This window comes from Vombatus ursinus, unplaced genomic scaffold (assembly GCF_900497805.2).
Source record: "Vombatus ursinus unplaced genomic scaffold, bare-nosed wombat genome assembly UNPS02014810.1, whole genome shotgun sequence".
Classification (NCBI taxonomy): Eukaryota; Metazoa; Chordata; class Mammalia; order Diprotodontia; family Vombatidae; genus Vombatus; species Vombatus ursinus.
The window spans coordinates 23,063,810-23,078,132 of record NW_020954588.1 but is presented as its reverse complement, the minus strand read 5'-3'; the positions used below and the strand labels follow the sequence as shown (position 1 = coordinate 23,078,132).

Sequence of the window (14,323 nt, the reverse complement as noted above, 5' to 3'; positions counted from 1 at the left end):
CTTTTTTTTTCTTTTCTTACTTTGTATTTAACTTTCTATATTAAGTTTCTGATATGTTTCTTTTTTCTTTTCTCTATTCTGCATTTGAGTTCTGGTGTTTGAGTCTAAAATTTTTAAAAGACAAAATTAGTCACCATTAAATTACACACAGACTCAAAACTGAATAAATAAAAAATTGGTTCCTATCCTTAAAAAAAAGCTAAAAACCTCTCCCCACACTCTTATCAGGCCCACTAGCTATTGTCCAATACTTCTCCAGCTCCTCTGCTAAAGGCCTTTAGAGAAGCCGTCTATACTTGGTGTCTCCAATTCTCTTCTGCACTGGTTTCCTACCTCATCACTCACGGGAAGATGGAGGAGCCCTTACTAGGGAGAAGGAGGGGCATTTGACTTGGCAGGAGACAATTCAATGATTATTTAAGGTCAGATGGGGAGCCAAAGGAGAGAGTAGTCAGAGACACATGAGGAAAGCCAAGAGAGTACACACTAAAAACAAAGGAGAAGCTAAGGAGGTGGCTAAGTGACCTCAGAGAGCCGTTTCATAGAGTAGAGTGGGGGGGGGGGGGAGAAGTCAGGCCCAGAAAAGGACTAGGAGTGCATAGAAGGCAAGCTAGTGGAGACAGCAAGAGTATTTTCTAAGATCAATTTCATCAAGTACAAACTTAATTTTCAAGAGGATTCAAATCATGTGGGAAAATAACCTCTGTCCACCTTCACCAAGCTGTCCCTGGAATCTGCAAGGCCTTGGAGAGGGCTCCTCAGTAAGACACCCAGCAGGCACCTTCTCTGGGCAGCAAGGTCCCACCTGCCTTCAAGTACCACTTTCAAGTGGGCCAGTGCAACCAAGAGGGAAACTCCAACCCTGCAAAGCCGCCTCGGTTACCCCCGCAGACAGGCATCTTCATTCTACTGAAGTCACCTCAACACTACTCACACTTGAAGAGAAGGGAGCTTGGGCTACTTGAAATAGTGCCAAAAAGCTAAGCACAAATCCCTAAACCTAGGTAAATCCACCCATGTGTGCTAGATATTGCTTTTCACAGCTGTCTAGAGTCGACAGGTTGGTCAGCTGTCCTTAGCAAAGGGCAGGCCTTAGCTCCGTAACAAGTCAGACTACGTACAGAGTCATTGCAGCTCTTTTCTATGGAAGCATCCACCGTCCAGTCCCATGCAGCAGCAGCTGAGCAAAATGCTCTCATTGGCCTCTGTCTGGCCTGTGCCTTCTACCACACGCACACACAAAACATCTGACCCCATAAAAGAATAATCAAAAAAAGACCTGGAAAAAAGCCTGCCTGAGACAGACAGAAGAGGTTCATCAACTGCCCTATTTGCTTTCCAGACACTCAAAGCCTGGCCCCGGTATCATCTGATAGTCACAAAAGAAAAAGGAAGAGACGAAAAATATACTCTGTCCATTTAACCTGTTCAAATTAAGTCAGATGTAAATGACTCTAACCCATATGGGTGTCATGCAGCATCAGCAATTAGAGGAAACTACTACTATTATAACCTGTCTGGCAAAGTAATGTCAAGTATTTCCCAGGATTCTGTATTATTCCATAAAAGGGTGTCCATTTTTTTTCTTTTCTAAAATCTACAAAATTAAACAAAAGAAAATTCTGAGGAAGATGTCCCTATAGATACCAGAAAATGAGAAATTTCAACTTATCCATATGATATTAATAATCACAATTTTGTAGAGAAATTCTAAGTGTTTTATGTTAGACTGTGTTAAAATGCTGTTCCAGAGTCCTAGGCAATGGGGCAGCGAGGAGGGACAGTGGATAGAGCACTGGCCCTGGAGTCAGGAGAACCTGAGTTCAAATCTGACCTCAGATACATAACACTCACTGTGTAGCTTTAGGCAAGTCATTTAACCTCAGTTGCCTCACCAAAAAAACCCCAAAAAACCAAAAACCAGAATCCAAGGCAACGTTGGCCATGAGCATGAGCTAAGCATGAATTCATATGAAGTCAGACACTGTTTACCTTGATTTTTGCAGTATCCTACCCTGACGTCTTCTGGAAGAAACAGTGCCAAGAAGATAACACTAATATTTTTTCAACCTATCTCAGATGAGACACAAGTGTCATTTAATGTTAATATAATTCAGGTGCTTATGTCAAAAAAATTCTAAATAATATTCCCCCACACCAAACCACCAACACTTAACAATTGTTAAAAGATTAAGACATACAAAACTACAAATCTATATGAAAAGTTTCACTAAAAAAAAAGTGAAAACCATAAAATTTAAATAAAAAGAAATCTGGTTTATTTATCAATGTATTGGAGCAACCTTCCCTGACTATCTTCTAAATCTCATCTTCTTTACAATCCTTTTTCTTTTTTTCCTATGTATTTGAAAATGTTCATATTTGATAATGCCTATCACACACAGGAAGAAAATGAAATTAATTTTTTTTTAAATAAAGAAATAAATCCTACCTCATTTAAGAAATTTCTCATAGGCAACCAGAAAACTTTACCACTCACCAATTCACTTTTTCTGTACAGAAAAGGCCCTTTCCCCTTTTCTGTAATAATATATTTTATCTGATTCAGGTCTTTCTGTAATGTCAACTCAACTTTCCCTGTGATCCTTATACCCCTGTCTCCAACAAGACCTAACTCAGTGCACCGTACTCTTAGAACAGCCACATGTAAAGTGACAAGCAATGTGCCCCTCGGCACTACAATTAAAATCTCCAGAAGAATACACCAATTTAGAAGCTTCCGTTATTCTTTTTGAAACCAACGATGTGGGACAGGTAGGTGGCTCAGAGGATAGAGCTCCGGCCTTGCAGTCAGGAGGACCTGAGTTCAAATCTGGCCTCAGACACTTGACACTTACTAGCTTTGTGCAAGTCACTTAACCCTGACTGCCTCACCAAAAAGAAAAAAAACAAAAATCACCAATGGTGTATGAATTGCAATGAGGCTTTTCTAGTACTTAGCATGGGAAGGGAGGGAGGAAGGGAATGAATAAGTATTTATAATGTCCCTATTCTGTGCCAGGCACTGTGCTAAGTTGATCTACACAACAACCCTGCAAAGTGCGTGCTGTTATGATCCTCAGAAACAGAGGCAAAAGAGTTTAAGTGACCTGCCCAGAGTCGCATGGTTGGAAACACCTAGTTTCCTAGGTGGCACAAGAATAAAATCCACCAAGCCAGAAGACAGCTGGCCATAATATACTGTCATAACTACCAGAGGCTCCTTTGATGACCTCAGTGTCCAATTTAGTATGCTAAGGTAGCATGCCCACATTTGTTAATCGACCTTGTAGAAAACACAAGGAAAAGAATGGGGAAATCATCAGAGGTAAAATGCAACAAAATTACTGTGAATTGTTTTAACTGGTATATCCATAACTGGAAGAAAAAAAAAAGCCAGCTTCTACTATGTCTAGGAAATTATAGAAAGATTTGGAGATGTGTAGTAGCAGATGAAGGATTTCTTCTGGATGAACTAAAAATGAGGGCCTTCAGATCAGTCTTCCTACTTCCTCAAGGCATTGAGAACTTAGCTTAGTTTTCTCCTTACCATTAACTAGGGAATTTCAAAATACATATTGACGTCCACTACAACAGCTTTGCGTCCCAGGTCAACAAACTCAACTACCATTATGACTCTTCACATACCTCAGACTAGCATTTCTCAAACTTTTTGGCATCAGGACCTCTACACTTTTAAAAATCATTACGGACCCCAAAGAGGGCTTTGTTTATGTGTATTATATCTACCAACATTTACCATATTAGAAATTAAAACTGATAAAATTTTAAGATAGGTATTATTTTTAAAAACCCATTACATGTTAACATAAATAATATATTTTTCATAAAAAATAACTATATTTTCCCCCAAAAAATTAGAAGAGTGACGTTGTTTTACATACTTTTTTCAAATCTCTTTAACATCTGGCTTTATAGAAGACAATCAGCTTCTCATATCTGCTTCTGCATTCAATCTGTTATGATTGGTTTAGGTTGAAGCTTATTAAAAAATATAATATTACACAGATGTCTATTTGAAAAAGAGATGAATTTTTAATAGGCAAATTAATACTATTATGAAAATAGTTTTGATCTCATGAACCCCCTGAAAAGTTCTGGGGACCCACAAGGTTCAAGGACCACTACCTCAGACTATAAAAAGAAAGTACATTACAATGGAAAAGACAACTAGATTTGGAGTCAAGGGAAATGGGTTCAAATCCCAGGCTTTCAACTTCCTACCTTTTCTGACCTAAAGCAAGTCACTTAAACTCTTCAGCCTTAGTTTATCCATCTGTAAAATAAAGGAGTATGTACTAGGTGATGTCTGAGGTCTATCCTGCTCCAACTACAAAACTATGAAAACTCAAATTAAAAGTTATTCAATCTACTTTGTGTGTATCTGTCTGTCACTCACACACACACACACACACACACACACACTTTCATAACTCACTTTTCTCTATTCTTGACTGCAAAGTTAAGCAATTCAACAATTCATGTCCTCTTTGGATCCTTGGATCCCTCACTCCCTATATGCCCCACCAATCCTCGAGCCTAGTTACACCAATTCCCCTTCTCTGTTCCTATTCTGGAAAGGAACAATCATCCTGACTGGGTTATCCAGACCTGCCCAGGAATCCTTTAATTCTTCCCTGTCTGACTCCACCACTCCCCAGAGCAGCTGTTCCAAATCTTCTTTCAGGAAGGCCACACTACCTCTTAACTATGATCTCACCTCCAACTTCATACCAGAAACATTGAGGCCATCCCGAACTCCTTCAGATCTGTTACTCCACATCTCCAAATCTTTCACTCTCCTTGCCAAAGCTAACGTTCTACTTTTGCCCTTGATACCTCCCCTGATCTCACATCTGCTCTGACAGATTCAGTTCTAAGACAGTAACACCCAAATCTACAACCATATCTAATCTCACCCATGTACAAAACAGCCCCACATCTACAAATGCCTACTTGACTACCTGGATGTCATTTTCACTTCAAAGTCATAAAATCAAAGATTTAGAGCTAGAAAAGACTTTAAAGGTCTACTTAGACCTTTTCCACCCATTTTACAGATGAGGAAATTGAGTCCCAGAGAGGCTAAATAATTTGCCCAAAGTCACATATACAGTAAGTAGCATTCAAACCCAGGTTCTCCAACTCCAAGCCCAGTGCCGCTGTGACGGCACTAAGATAATATATCCAAAACTGAATTAATCAACTTCCCTTCTAAACCCACTACCCCTTTAAATATCCTTATTTCTGTGGAAGTGTTCAAAATCAAGGCATCCCAAGTGAGGCTTCCTTCCCTCACCACAGCCTCCCATGTGCAAGTGGCCAAATTCATCCAATGCCTTCTCTGCACTCTCCTGATCATCACCCTAATGCAAGTTCTCATTTCTTTCCTGTAAAAGCTTCCTAAATGGTCTCTCTGCCTTCTGTCTCTCCTCTCTCCAAGTCATACACTCTTCATGCAGCTGTGTCAAGATTCGCCTTCCCAAGGAACAGGTGTTAACTGTCAGTGGTTCCCTGTTATCTCTAAGATTCCACCCTTCTTCCTAAGATCTGTTTCACACTGCTCCCCTTCACACTACGTTCAACTATTCAACAAGTTTGATTATTCCAGCACAAGCTGATCAATTGTTCCTCAAACTCAAACTGCCTCCTTCCATTCAGATGAGACACTTCACCCAGGAAGGTGCCCACCTCATCTTGACTTTTCAGGAGTTAGTCCACCAGCGTTCCCTTCCTCCTAACGACATGTCCCTGTGTGTCTGTTATAAATATACAGTAAAATGAAAACTCCTCCGGAACGGAGACTATATCCCGAGCATTTAGCACAATGCCTTGCACATACATTAAGAACTTAATAAGGAAGGACTTGGACAGATAGGGAGGGTATGGCAGGTAGGATGAAGAACATGGGCAAAAGCATGAGATGAGTCTTGAAGAAGACAAAAAGGTAGTTCATTCCTAACTAGTGAATGGTGGAAATTAACACTGACCAGGAAGAGTAGGACCCATAAAACTGTATTGATTTAAAAGTCAAGAAGGATTTTAAAAACAAAATTATTTCTTTTTCCAGGGCAGGGGAATTATGATGAAAAGTTATTTTAGGAAAATAAATCTGACAGTACTGTGCGGATGATGCAGCAGAAGAGGCAGAGACAATCTAGGAGGCCACTGCACTAATAATCCAAGTCTTTAGTGAAATGATCATGATGATTAATAACAATGACAATAGCTAACATGTATATGGTGCTTACTAGGTCTTGCTTTATAATTTTTAATCTCATTTTATTCTCACAATAACACTAGAAAATAGGTGTTATTATCCCCATTTAAAAGATGAGGAAACTAAAGCAAATATTAAGTGACTTGTCCAAACACACAGGTAGTCAGCGTCTGAGGCCAAATACGAATTCAGGTCTTTCTGATTCCAGGTCTGGGAATCTATCCAATGTGCCACCTAGCTGCCTACAGATTAGGTGAGGGAGAAGAAAAGGAGAGGAGACAGTAAAAGATGTCTTGCAGGTTTGTATCCTGGAAGACAAAGAACAAAAGAGATGAGTAAACTGGTAGAAAGCAAAGAGAGAGAAGGAGAGGGAGAGGGGAGGGGAGAGGGAGAGGGGGAGGGAGAGAGAGGGAGAGGGAAGGAGAGGGAGAGGGAGAGAGAGAGATATAAAAGAGGAGAGGGAAAGACTGATCAACTCAAGAATTTTACATTGTGAGGTTTGAGGGAAGTCAACTATGAACATAGGAAAGTCAGTTCTTTTAGCCAGCTGGAAATGTAAGTATAGGTAAGAATAGCTAGAAAAGTTTAACGTAACTTTTAGGTGCAGCCAAAATGACTGGAAATCAATCCACCAAAATTAAAAGATTCCATGAACTCAAAGAAAACTTACCACCAAAATAATAAATATGCACATGTCAAGATATAGATATACACTTAAAAAAAAACCTTTAAAAGAACTGAGATTTTTTTTCAAGTGATGAGAATATCTATCTGTAATACCTATTGGGCAACTTTCAAGTCCCCACTGCAACCCCTATTTGAAGGTCTTTGACCATGGGGGCAAGTCGCATAATTCTCAGTTTTCTCAAGTTTAACAAGGAAATAAAAACACTTTCACTAAATACTTCATAAGATTTGGGGAAGAAAAAAAACACTTTGCACTGTTGCTAAATAGAAAAATAACTAATCACATTTATTTTATCATTATAAAAGATTAGTTATCACCCTCCCCATTTTGTACATGAGGAAAACAATCATCAGAAACATTAGGTGACTTGCCCATGGCCATGTGGTTAGTAAGAGGCATGATTTGAACTGGGGTCTCTCTCATGATTCCAAGGCCAGCACTTTCTCCACTACATCACATTGTTCTCACCACTTCAAGAAAATCCAATATATAAAAAGTCACAGAACCTCAGAATTGCAAAGGACTTCAGAAGCCATTAAATCAAACCCGTTCTGAACAAGATCCTCCTACACCAGACATCAAGTATAGACTTTCCATTCTTTGCTTTAAGACCTCTGGAGAAACCATGTGCCTTCCCAGACAGCCCATTCCACTCATGGACAGCTCTAAAGAATTAATTTGTCCTCAAAACAAACCCTTATTCAGCCTCTTGATTCCTTCAACCACTGCTCCTTGATCTGCCTTCTGGAGCCAGCTGCCTAAGTCTTCTCCCTCACAAGCCTACAAATATCTCAAGAGAGCCTGCCTGTCCCCACCTGAGGTTTCTTTTCTCTGAGCCACATTTCCTCAGTCCCTTCAACGGATCCTCAGATAGCATAAGATTGAGACCCTTCACCATCCCGTTGCCCTCCTATGTCCACCCTCCGGTTTTTTAGGAAACGAGGTTCCCCTGGCAGGACCTGTTCTTGATGAAGTCATGCTGGTTCTCTGTAATCATTGTTTCCTTGAGTGTCCAAACTTACAAAATGTTTTAGAGATAATTCCATGAGAGACAGAGGGTGAAGGGGAGAACAGCAGTGCATTTAGAGTCAGAAAATACGGGTGTGAACTCTGGCTTATACATATACATTTCCCTTCTCTGGAACTCATAAAATGAAGTTGTACTAAAAGATTGCAAAGATCCTTTCCAATGTTAAAGTTAAGATCCTATGATCCTAAAGTTATGATTATTGTTTTCAGATAAATATAATATTCTCCTAATGACTTTTTTTATTAAATTACCTCAAATATCACTTCAAAAATTTTGGGGTAGATACCTACTGAATAAAGATACACTTATTTACATGTGATTTCTAATTATAAGATCTCAATCATAAACACATACTGGATTTTTTTTTTAAATCATTATCAAATTCTCTTCTGGTTCACAATTTGAACCAGAGGGATGGAAAAAAGGCAAGTGAGAAGAAAACAGTGCCAGAGTTGGGGGAAGAGGCAGTGCAGGACAGAAGGTGTGGAGAAAAAACACTGGATTAACTTCAAGTCAAAAGACACTGGTCCGAGTCCTCCGGGTATTATTTACAATCTGTTTGACCTCAGGTCACAGTCACTTTACCTCCCTACAAGTCAGTTTCTTCAACTATAAAAGGAGCAGGTTGGAATACAGGATCTTTAGGGCTCCCTTCAAGGCCCAACATTACTATTATGCAAACAAGACTTGGGCGCAGTGAAGTTCATTTAGTCATGTCATCATTTGATCCCTTCCACCAAAGCCCTACTCTACAGCCTTCCTCATGGTGTGCAAGTAACCAACCCTGGGTTCTCAGAAGCTGTGCCAGGGAACACAAACTCTGGCTGGTTTTAGGCACCTCTCTTTGCTTTCTGGGAACCTACTCTGCTGAGTCAATCAGCTGGGGAAGTGGGTAGCAATGGAACCTCAATTGTGTTATGAAAACAGTGAAAACCATCCTTATAATAGTGCCGTGGTCTGAAGCCTTCCCTGGTCTGGTCTCTCTTAAATATGGAAGGCTTAATCCATTTCAGCAACTGACCTCAATTTTCTGAGAGGCAATCATTAACATTTATTGTGGCCAAACTAAGTGGAAATCAGCTGGTTTATGGTGACCAAACTAAGACTGGGAATGTCTTTTTTTGTTAATTCATGAAAGGTTATCTCGTTTTTACTGCTGACCAGACTTTAAAGTCTGGCAGAACTTGATTTGTGGAAGGCATTTTCTCCAAGGGCATACCATCATTAATGTTACCATTGTTCTATTTGTAAATCAAAAACCTTAAACTTAAAACTATGTATCTTTGTTTATGTGGCTGCTGAAATTTATTCATCTTTTGTTTCCTGCTAACTAGTGAACTTAAGTTTGAAACTGCTTGGTGGAAAATGGTCTGTAAGGAGAAACTTTGTCCCTTCATATGCCTGTATGTTAATAAACTGCTGACAAAATTTGGCTAGAACACACAGTATAAATGGTTTCCTTTCCACCCAATCAATCAAGAAGCATTTACTATGTGCCAAGAACTGTGCTAGGCACTCAAACTAGAAAAACAAAAAAAGTGAAAAAATCCTTGTTCTCAAGGAGTTTACAGTCTAGCAAAGGAGACAAGGAAAGACTCAGCATCAAAAGGTTTGGCCAATAAATAAGTGATACTTTTTTGGAGCCCTGAAAGAAAAACCCCAAAGTAGCCCATAGTCCTATGAGGCCCTCTTCTACATGACTGATAGGAATAGCAAAATGGCAGGGGAAAAAAGACACTTAAGGGCATAGAGGATCCAAAAAAGAGGTTATGTCTAGTCATGAAGTTAAGAGTGAGGGATAATAAAGTTTGAGAATTACTGGAATGAGGACGCTAGTATATTGGGTTAGGTGGATGCTCTATGGAGGAGCTTATGGAAAGACAGACAAGGACTGCACAGCATGAGATCCATTAAAGTACTCAAGTGATAACTTGACCCAGTTAGCAGAAAGGCTGTTACAGTAACATTCTGAGGCCCCTCCAAGCAGGGGGAAAAAAACACACCTAAAAACTGTTCCAAGAAGCTCCACTAAGCAGAGAAATAGCTTCGGTAACCAAAGAAATACAACAGGACAAGTAGCAACAGCGGCCACTAGAACCAGAGCGCCAACATCACTGCCACAGGGCTGTACCACTTCAACAATTACTATTTTTTATGAGGTTTCCTTTCCTGGGCAATCTTCCTACCTTTGAAGAACTTCAGCTGCTTGGTGAAGAGGGTGAGAAAATGTCACCCTAGCTACCTCCAAACCACACCAATCCTGGAGGCAAGATTTCACACCCCTCCCAGCTTTCAGCTCTAGTGCTTTCATGGTTTTAAGGCTAGAAAGGGCCTTCGAGGTCATCTAGTCTAAAACTTTCCTTTTACAGATGAGAAAACTGAAGTCCAGAGAGGTCAAGTAGGGCAATATATATTTATTATGCAGCTACTATGTGCCCAAGCACTATACATGTGCCGAAGGTCACCCAGCTGGAACTTGAACCCAGGTCCTCTAGCTCCAAACAACAGGCTCTCCCCACTATACTGCCTTTTGTGTCCCCTTTGTCCATGGAGTCTTCCCAGACTACAGAAGCTGTCTGGGCTGAACTTACGCCTCTAGCTGGTTATACTTTAGCTGCCTTTTTCCTCCTCCTTTCAACAAGATCTAACTTCGTAAATGTTACTTAAGGAATTGTAGAAAATGACATCCTAATTCTCAAACCCACACATATATATGACCAATATGCCGCCATTTTGTATTCAAGTAGAAATTAAGAGGGAAGTGAGCAATCTCAACCAAATTCTCCCTACCACCTTCACCCAAACCTGACCAGTCAGAATTTCTTTCCATGCAATAGCAGAGTAATCAATTATAAAAGGTGGTTCCTTTGTCAACCATTCACCTGACAAGGTTTTATGTTTCACTGCCATACATGAACAGATGCATTTATTCAACAGGTTGTCATTCAAAAGGTCCACTAATCACATCTCCTTTTTGGGCAATGTGCATACTTATCTTATGCTCCTTTCCTTTCTGGGTATTAGTTTGAAACGCCCTGAGTACATAAAAGTAAGTTATTTAATGTAAAGAAAACTGGTTATTTTGTTATGCATGTACTATTATCAAGAATCTTACTTAGATATTAAAACATAGGATAGATTTCTGGAGTGTGCAAAAAAAAGTTATTAAAATGTATGTAATCCCTGAAATAAATATAAAACATACACACAACAAAAGGAACCACTCCATTTCACCAAATCTAGTCTAAGTAGGAAGCAAGGCTAGCTTGGTAGTAATGACTGAGTTCTATAACAAAAAAGTTTAGGGTGTTTTTAAAATAACTTAACACATAGACCTGACCAACCCTTTAAGATTAAGGAAGACTTTCTTAGCATACAAATCATTTTCTTATGGGCACTGATTTTTATTTCCATTTAAAATTGGAAATTTGACACCTCTTTTTGCATTACTTCCTGTCTAGTTAATCTTTAATGTAATTTAAGTTAAAAAAAATCAATACTTCACTGCAATAATGACTATGATTTCCTTATCTTTTCAATAAACTGAAATTCACATGCTGGTAATTATTGATTAGCTATATGGAATAACCGAAGCAAACTTTTTTAAAAATGTAAGACATATCAAATACAAGCAATGAGAGCATGTAAGGGAGAAAACTTTCATAATGAAGCATCAGGAATCCAACCGCTTAAGCGGTGAGCCAATTTTTCTTTCTACTATTCCTCCTCTGCCATCCTCACTGCCACTCCTCCCCTTCCCAAGCAGCAAATGCTAAATACTTCTAGGAGTTGTCAATGATAATCTGGGAGGCCTGCCATTAAGTTCCCATGAAACATGGGGACAAACAAGGCTGTCCTGACTCCCTTGACTAACAACTTGAGATAGCAAGAACACAGTCTCAGGTGATTTGGGATTAAAAACATACACCAACGAGGCACCCTGTCTCACTTAACAACAACAAAAAAAAGAGAAGTCAGGCTGGGAATGTCAGCATAGTCACTAGCATTTGCCTAACAGCATTTAAAAAAAAAAACCACTCTACAATTCCAAATTGGCTTAGGCATGTGGAAGAAAACATCATGAGGACCCCTTATTATCCACACACAAGAGGGAATCCCCAGGAAAGGGAAGAGAGGTTATTACTTAATTACAACTTAGCAAAGGGGGAAAAAAAATTAAACCAATCAGGCTCAAATAATTACCCATGCCTTCAACAACCCGATTTTATTCAGCATAGCGAGCAAATCAACAAAAAGAATTCTTATTTGGAAAACAAGGAAAGTGGACATGACTATTAGTAAAATTTCCAAAGCAGAGCATTTAAATTAAAGATAGGAAAATGTCACATAAGAGACCTATTTTTAAATGAGAAGATAAGGCTGCCCAAACCAAAGTTTTAATTAACAATTAATATTGAAAAATATTACAACCATTTTAAGGCTGACTTGGGATCTCTCCTTTGTAATTTGCAAAATGATGTTTAAGAAGAGAATGACATTATTTGGAAGCCCAATGTGAGAAACAGTACCAATCCCACATAAAGTTTTACCCAAAAGCTTACTACATACATTTATGCTCACTGCATTATGTTTATCTTGGCTGAAAATATAAAGTGGTTAATGTTCCAAAATTATAACTTCCCCAAAAATAATGAGTATATGGTAATGCATTCATGAAATCATTCACACTACATCCCCAGGTTAATTTCTACATAAATAGAAGTCGGCTTGTGCTGGAAAAACACATCTATAGAGTAGTTTCCATCGAACTGCTGCTACTTTATACTAACAACGTGGCCTTTACACTGTCATAAAAAAAAAAATGACCGTTCTAGCCAAAACTTAACCAGCAAACTAACAACTTTGCTCAAAACACACTTTAAAAAACAACTTCAAAAACACTCCTCTCTTGAATACTTCCTGAAGATAAATTTTAAAACAACAACAAAGTTACAAAGAAACAGTTCCCAGGAAGAGAAAGAAAACCCAAATCACACAGTGGGAAAGTGAGGACAGTGTGTGTATGTGCTTTCCCCTCCCCCCCTTCAGCATGAGTTCAGGCACCAAGCACATTTTTCATCCTTCCAATTATATCCCTCGTTTCCTAAAATTTACACGACAGAAAACTATCATAAACCATCCGGGAGAGTTACACAGACCAAGGGTCAACCACTTGAGGGGGTGGGGGTGGGAAAAAACTCTCCCCCTTTTAAGTAACAAAAATTTTCCTTCCGCTTGCTGCTGGTGGGTTGCAAAAAATTAATGCTAATAATCATAAATATGCACGGAAAGACTCCTTCTTCGCTAAAAATAGGCTCTAAAGGAGGCTGCCTAATGATGGCTCCTAGATTCAATCTGCTGCAAATTCTTTTCCTGCAAGCTTTCCCCAAAGGAGGGAAAAGGCACCGAGGGTGGAGGGTGCATGGGGGGAGGTGGGGGGTGGGGAGGATTAAAAAAAAAACCAACGAAAAGGGGAGCAGGATCACCTTGCTGATGTTAGTAGGGGCGGGGGCGGGGGAGGGGAGGCTAAATACCAATAATGATGAGGATAATAATAGCACCCCGTCAAACACCAGCTCCCCAAAGGGCCAAGTTGAAAAATGTGTTACACTTGTGCCCATCCCCCACGCCCGCCACCAGGGACCGGCGCAGACACCCTCGTAAAAACACAGCCCCCTCCCACAAATACACAGCCCACCTCCACAAGCAGAGAGCCCCTTCCTGAGCGCAAGCCCCCTCCCAAAAAGAGCCCCCCCGAAAAACACCCAGCCCCCCCAGCACGCGCACCCCCCCCCGCAGCACGCGGCCCCCTCCCCAACCCCCCCCACCTCCCGCCCCGCTCAGGCTTCGGTCCGGCCTCCCTCTTACCTGACGCCGCTCCCCGGGGCTGGGCTGGGCCGGGCTGGGCCGGGGCTCGGCCGCCCCTCCCGCCCGCAATGGAGGCCCAGCAAGTGCCCCCGGCCGGCCGGCCTCAGGCGCCTCGTCGGACCGCGCAGCCCGGGCGGGAGCGGCCTCGGCTCCGGCCTGGGCTCCGGGCGGGCAGCGCGACTCCGCCGCCGCCGCCGCTGCCGCCGCCGCCGAGGAGCCCTCCCAGCTGCGCCCGCCTCCCTGCTCCGCGCGGGGGCGGCGGGGGCGGGGGCGGCCGGGGGGGGGGGGGGTGTTTTTACGAGGGTGTCTGCGCCGGTCCCGGGTGGCGGGCGTGGGGGATGGGCACAAGTGTAACACATTTTTCAACTTGGCCCTTTGGGGAGCTGGTGTTTGACGGGGTGCTATTATTATCCTCATCATTATTGGTATTTAGCCTCCCCTCCCCCGCCCCCGCCCCTACTAACATCAGCAAGGTGATCCTGCTCCCCTTTTCGTT

General features: G+C 41.2%; 1 protein-coding gene across 3 annotated transcripts in view; it reads right to left on the bottom strand.

The window, feature by feature from the left end:
* Nucleotides 1-13,876, bottom strand: part of TBL1XR1 (transducin beta like 1 X-linked receptor 1) — a 158,723-nt gene extending 144,847 nt beyond the window's left edge. For all 3 annotated transcript variants that reach the window (XM_027876135.1, XM_027876133.1, XM_027876134.1), the window contains exon 1: nt 13,828-13,876. The gene's annotated coding sequence lies outside the window, so the exon portion shown is untranslated. The remainder of the gene's footprint in view (nt 1-13,827) is intronic.
* Between the last annotated feature and the right edge of the window lie 447 nt (nt 13,877-14,323).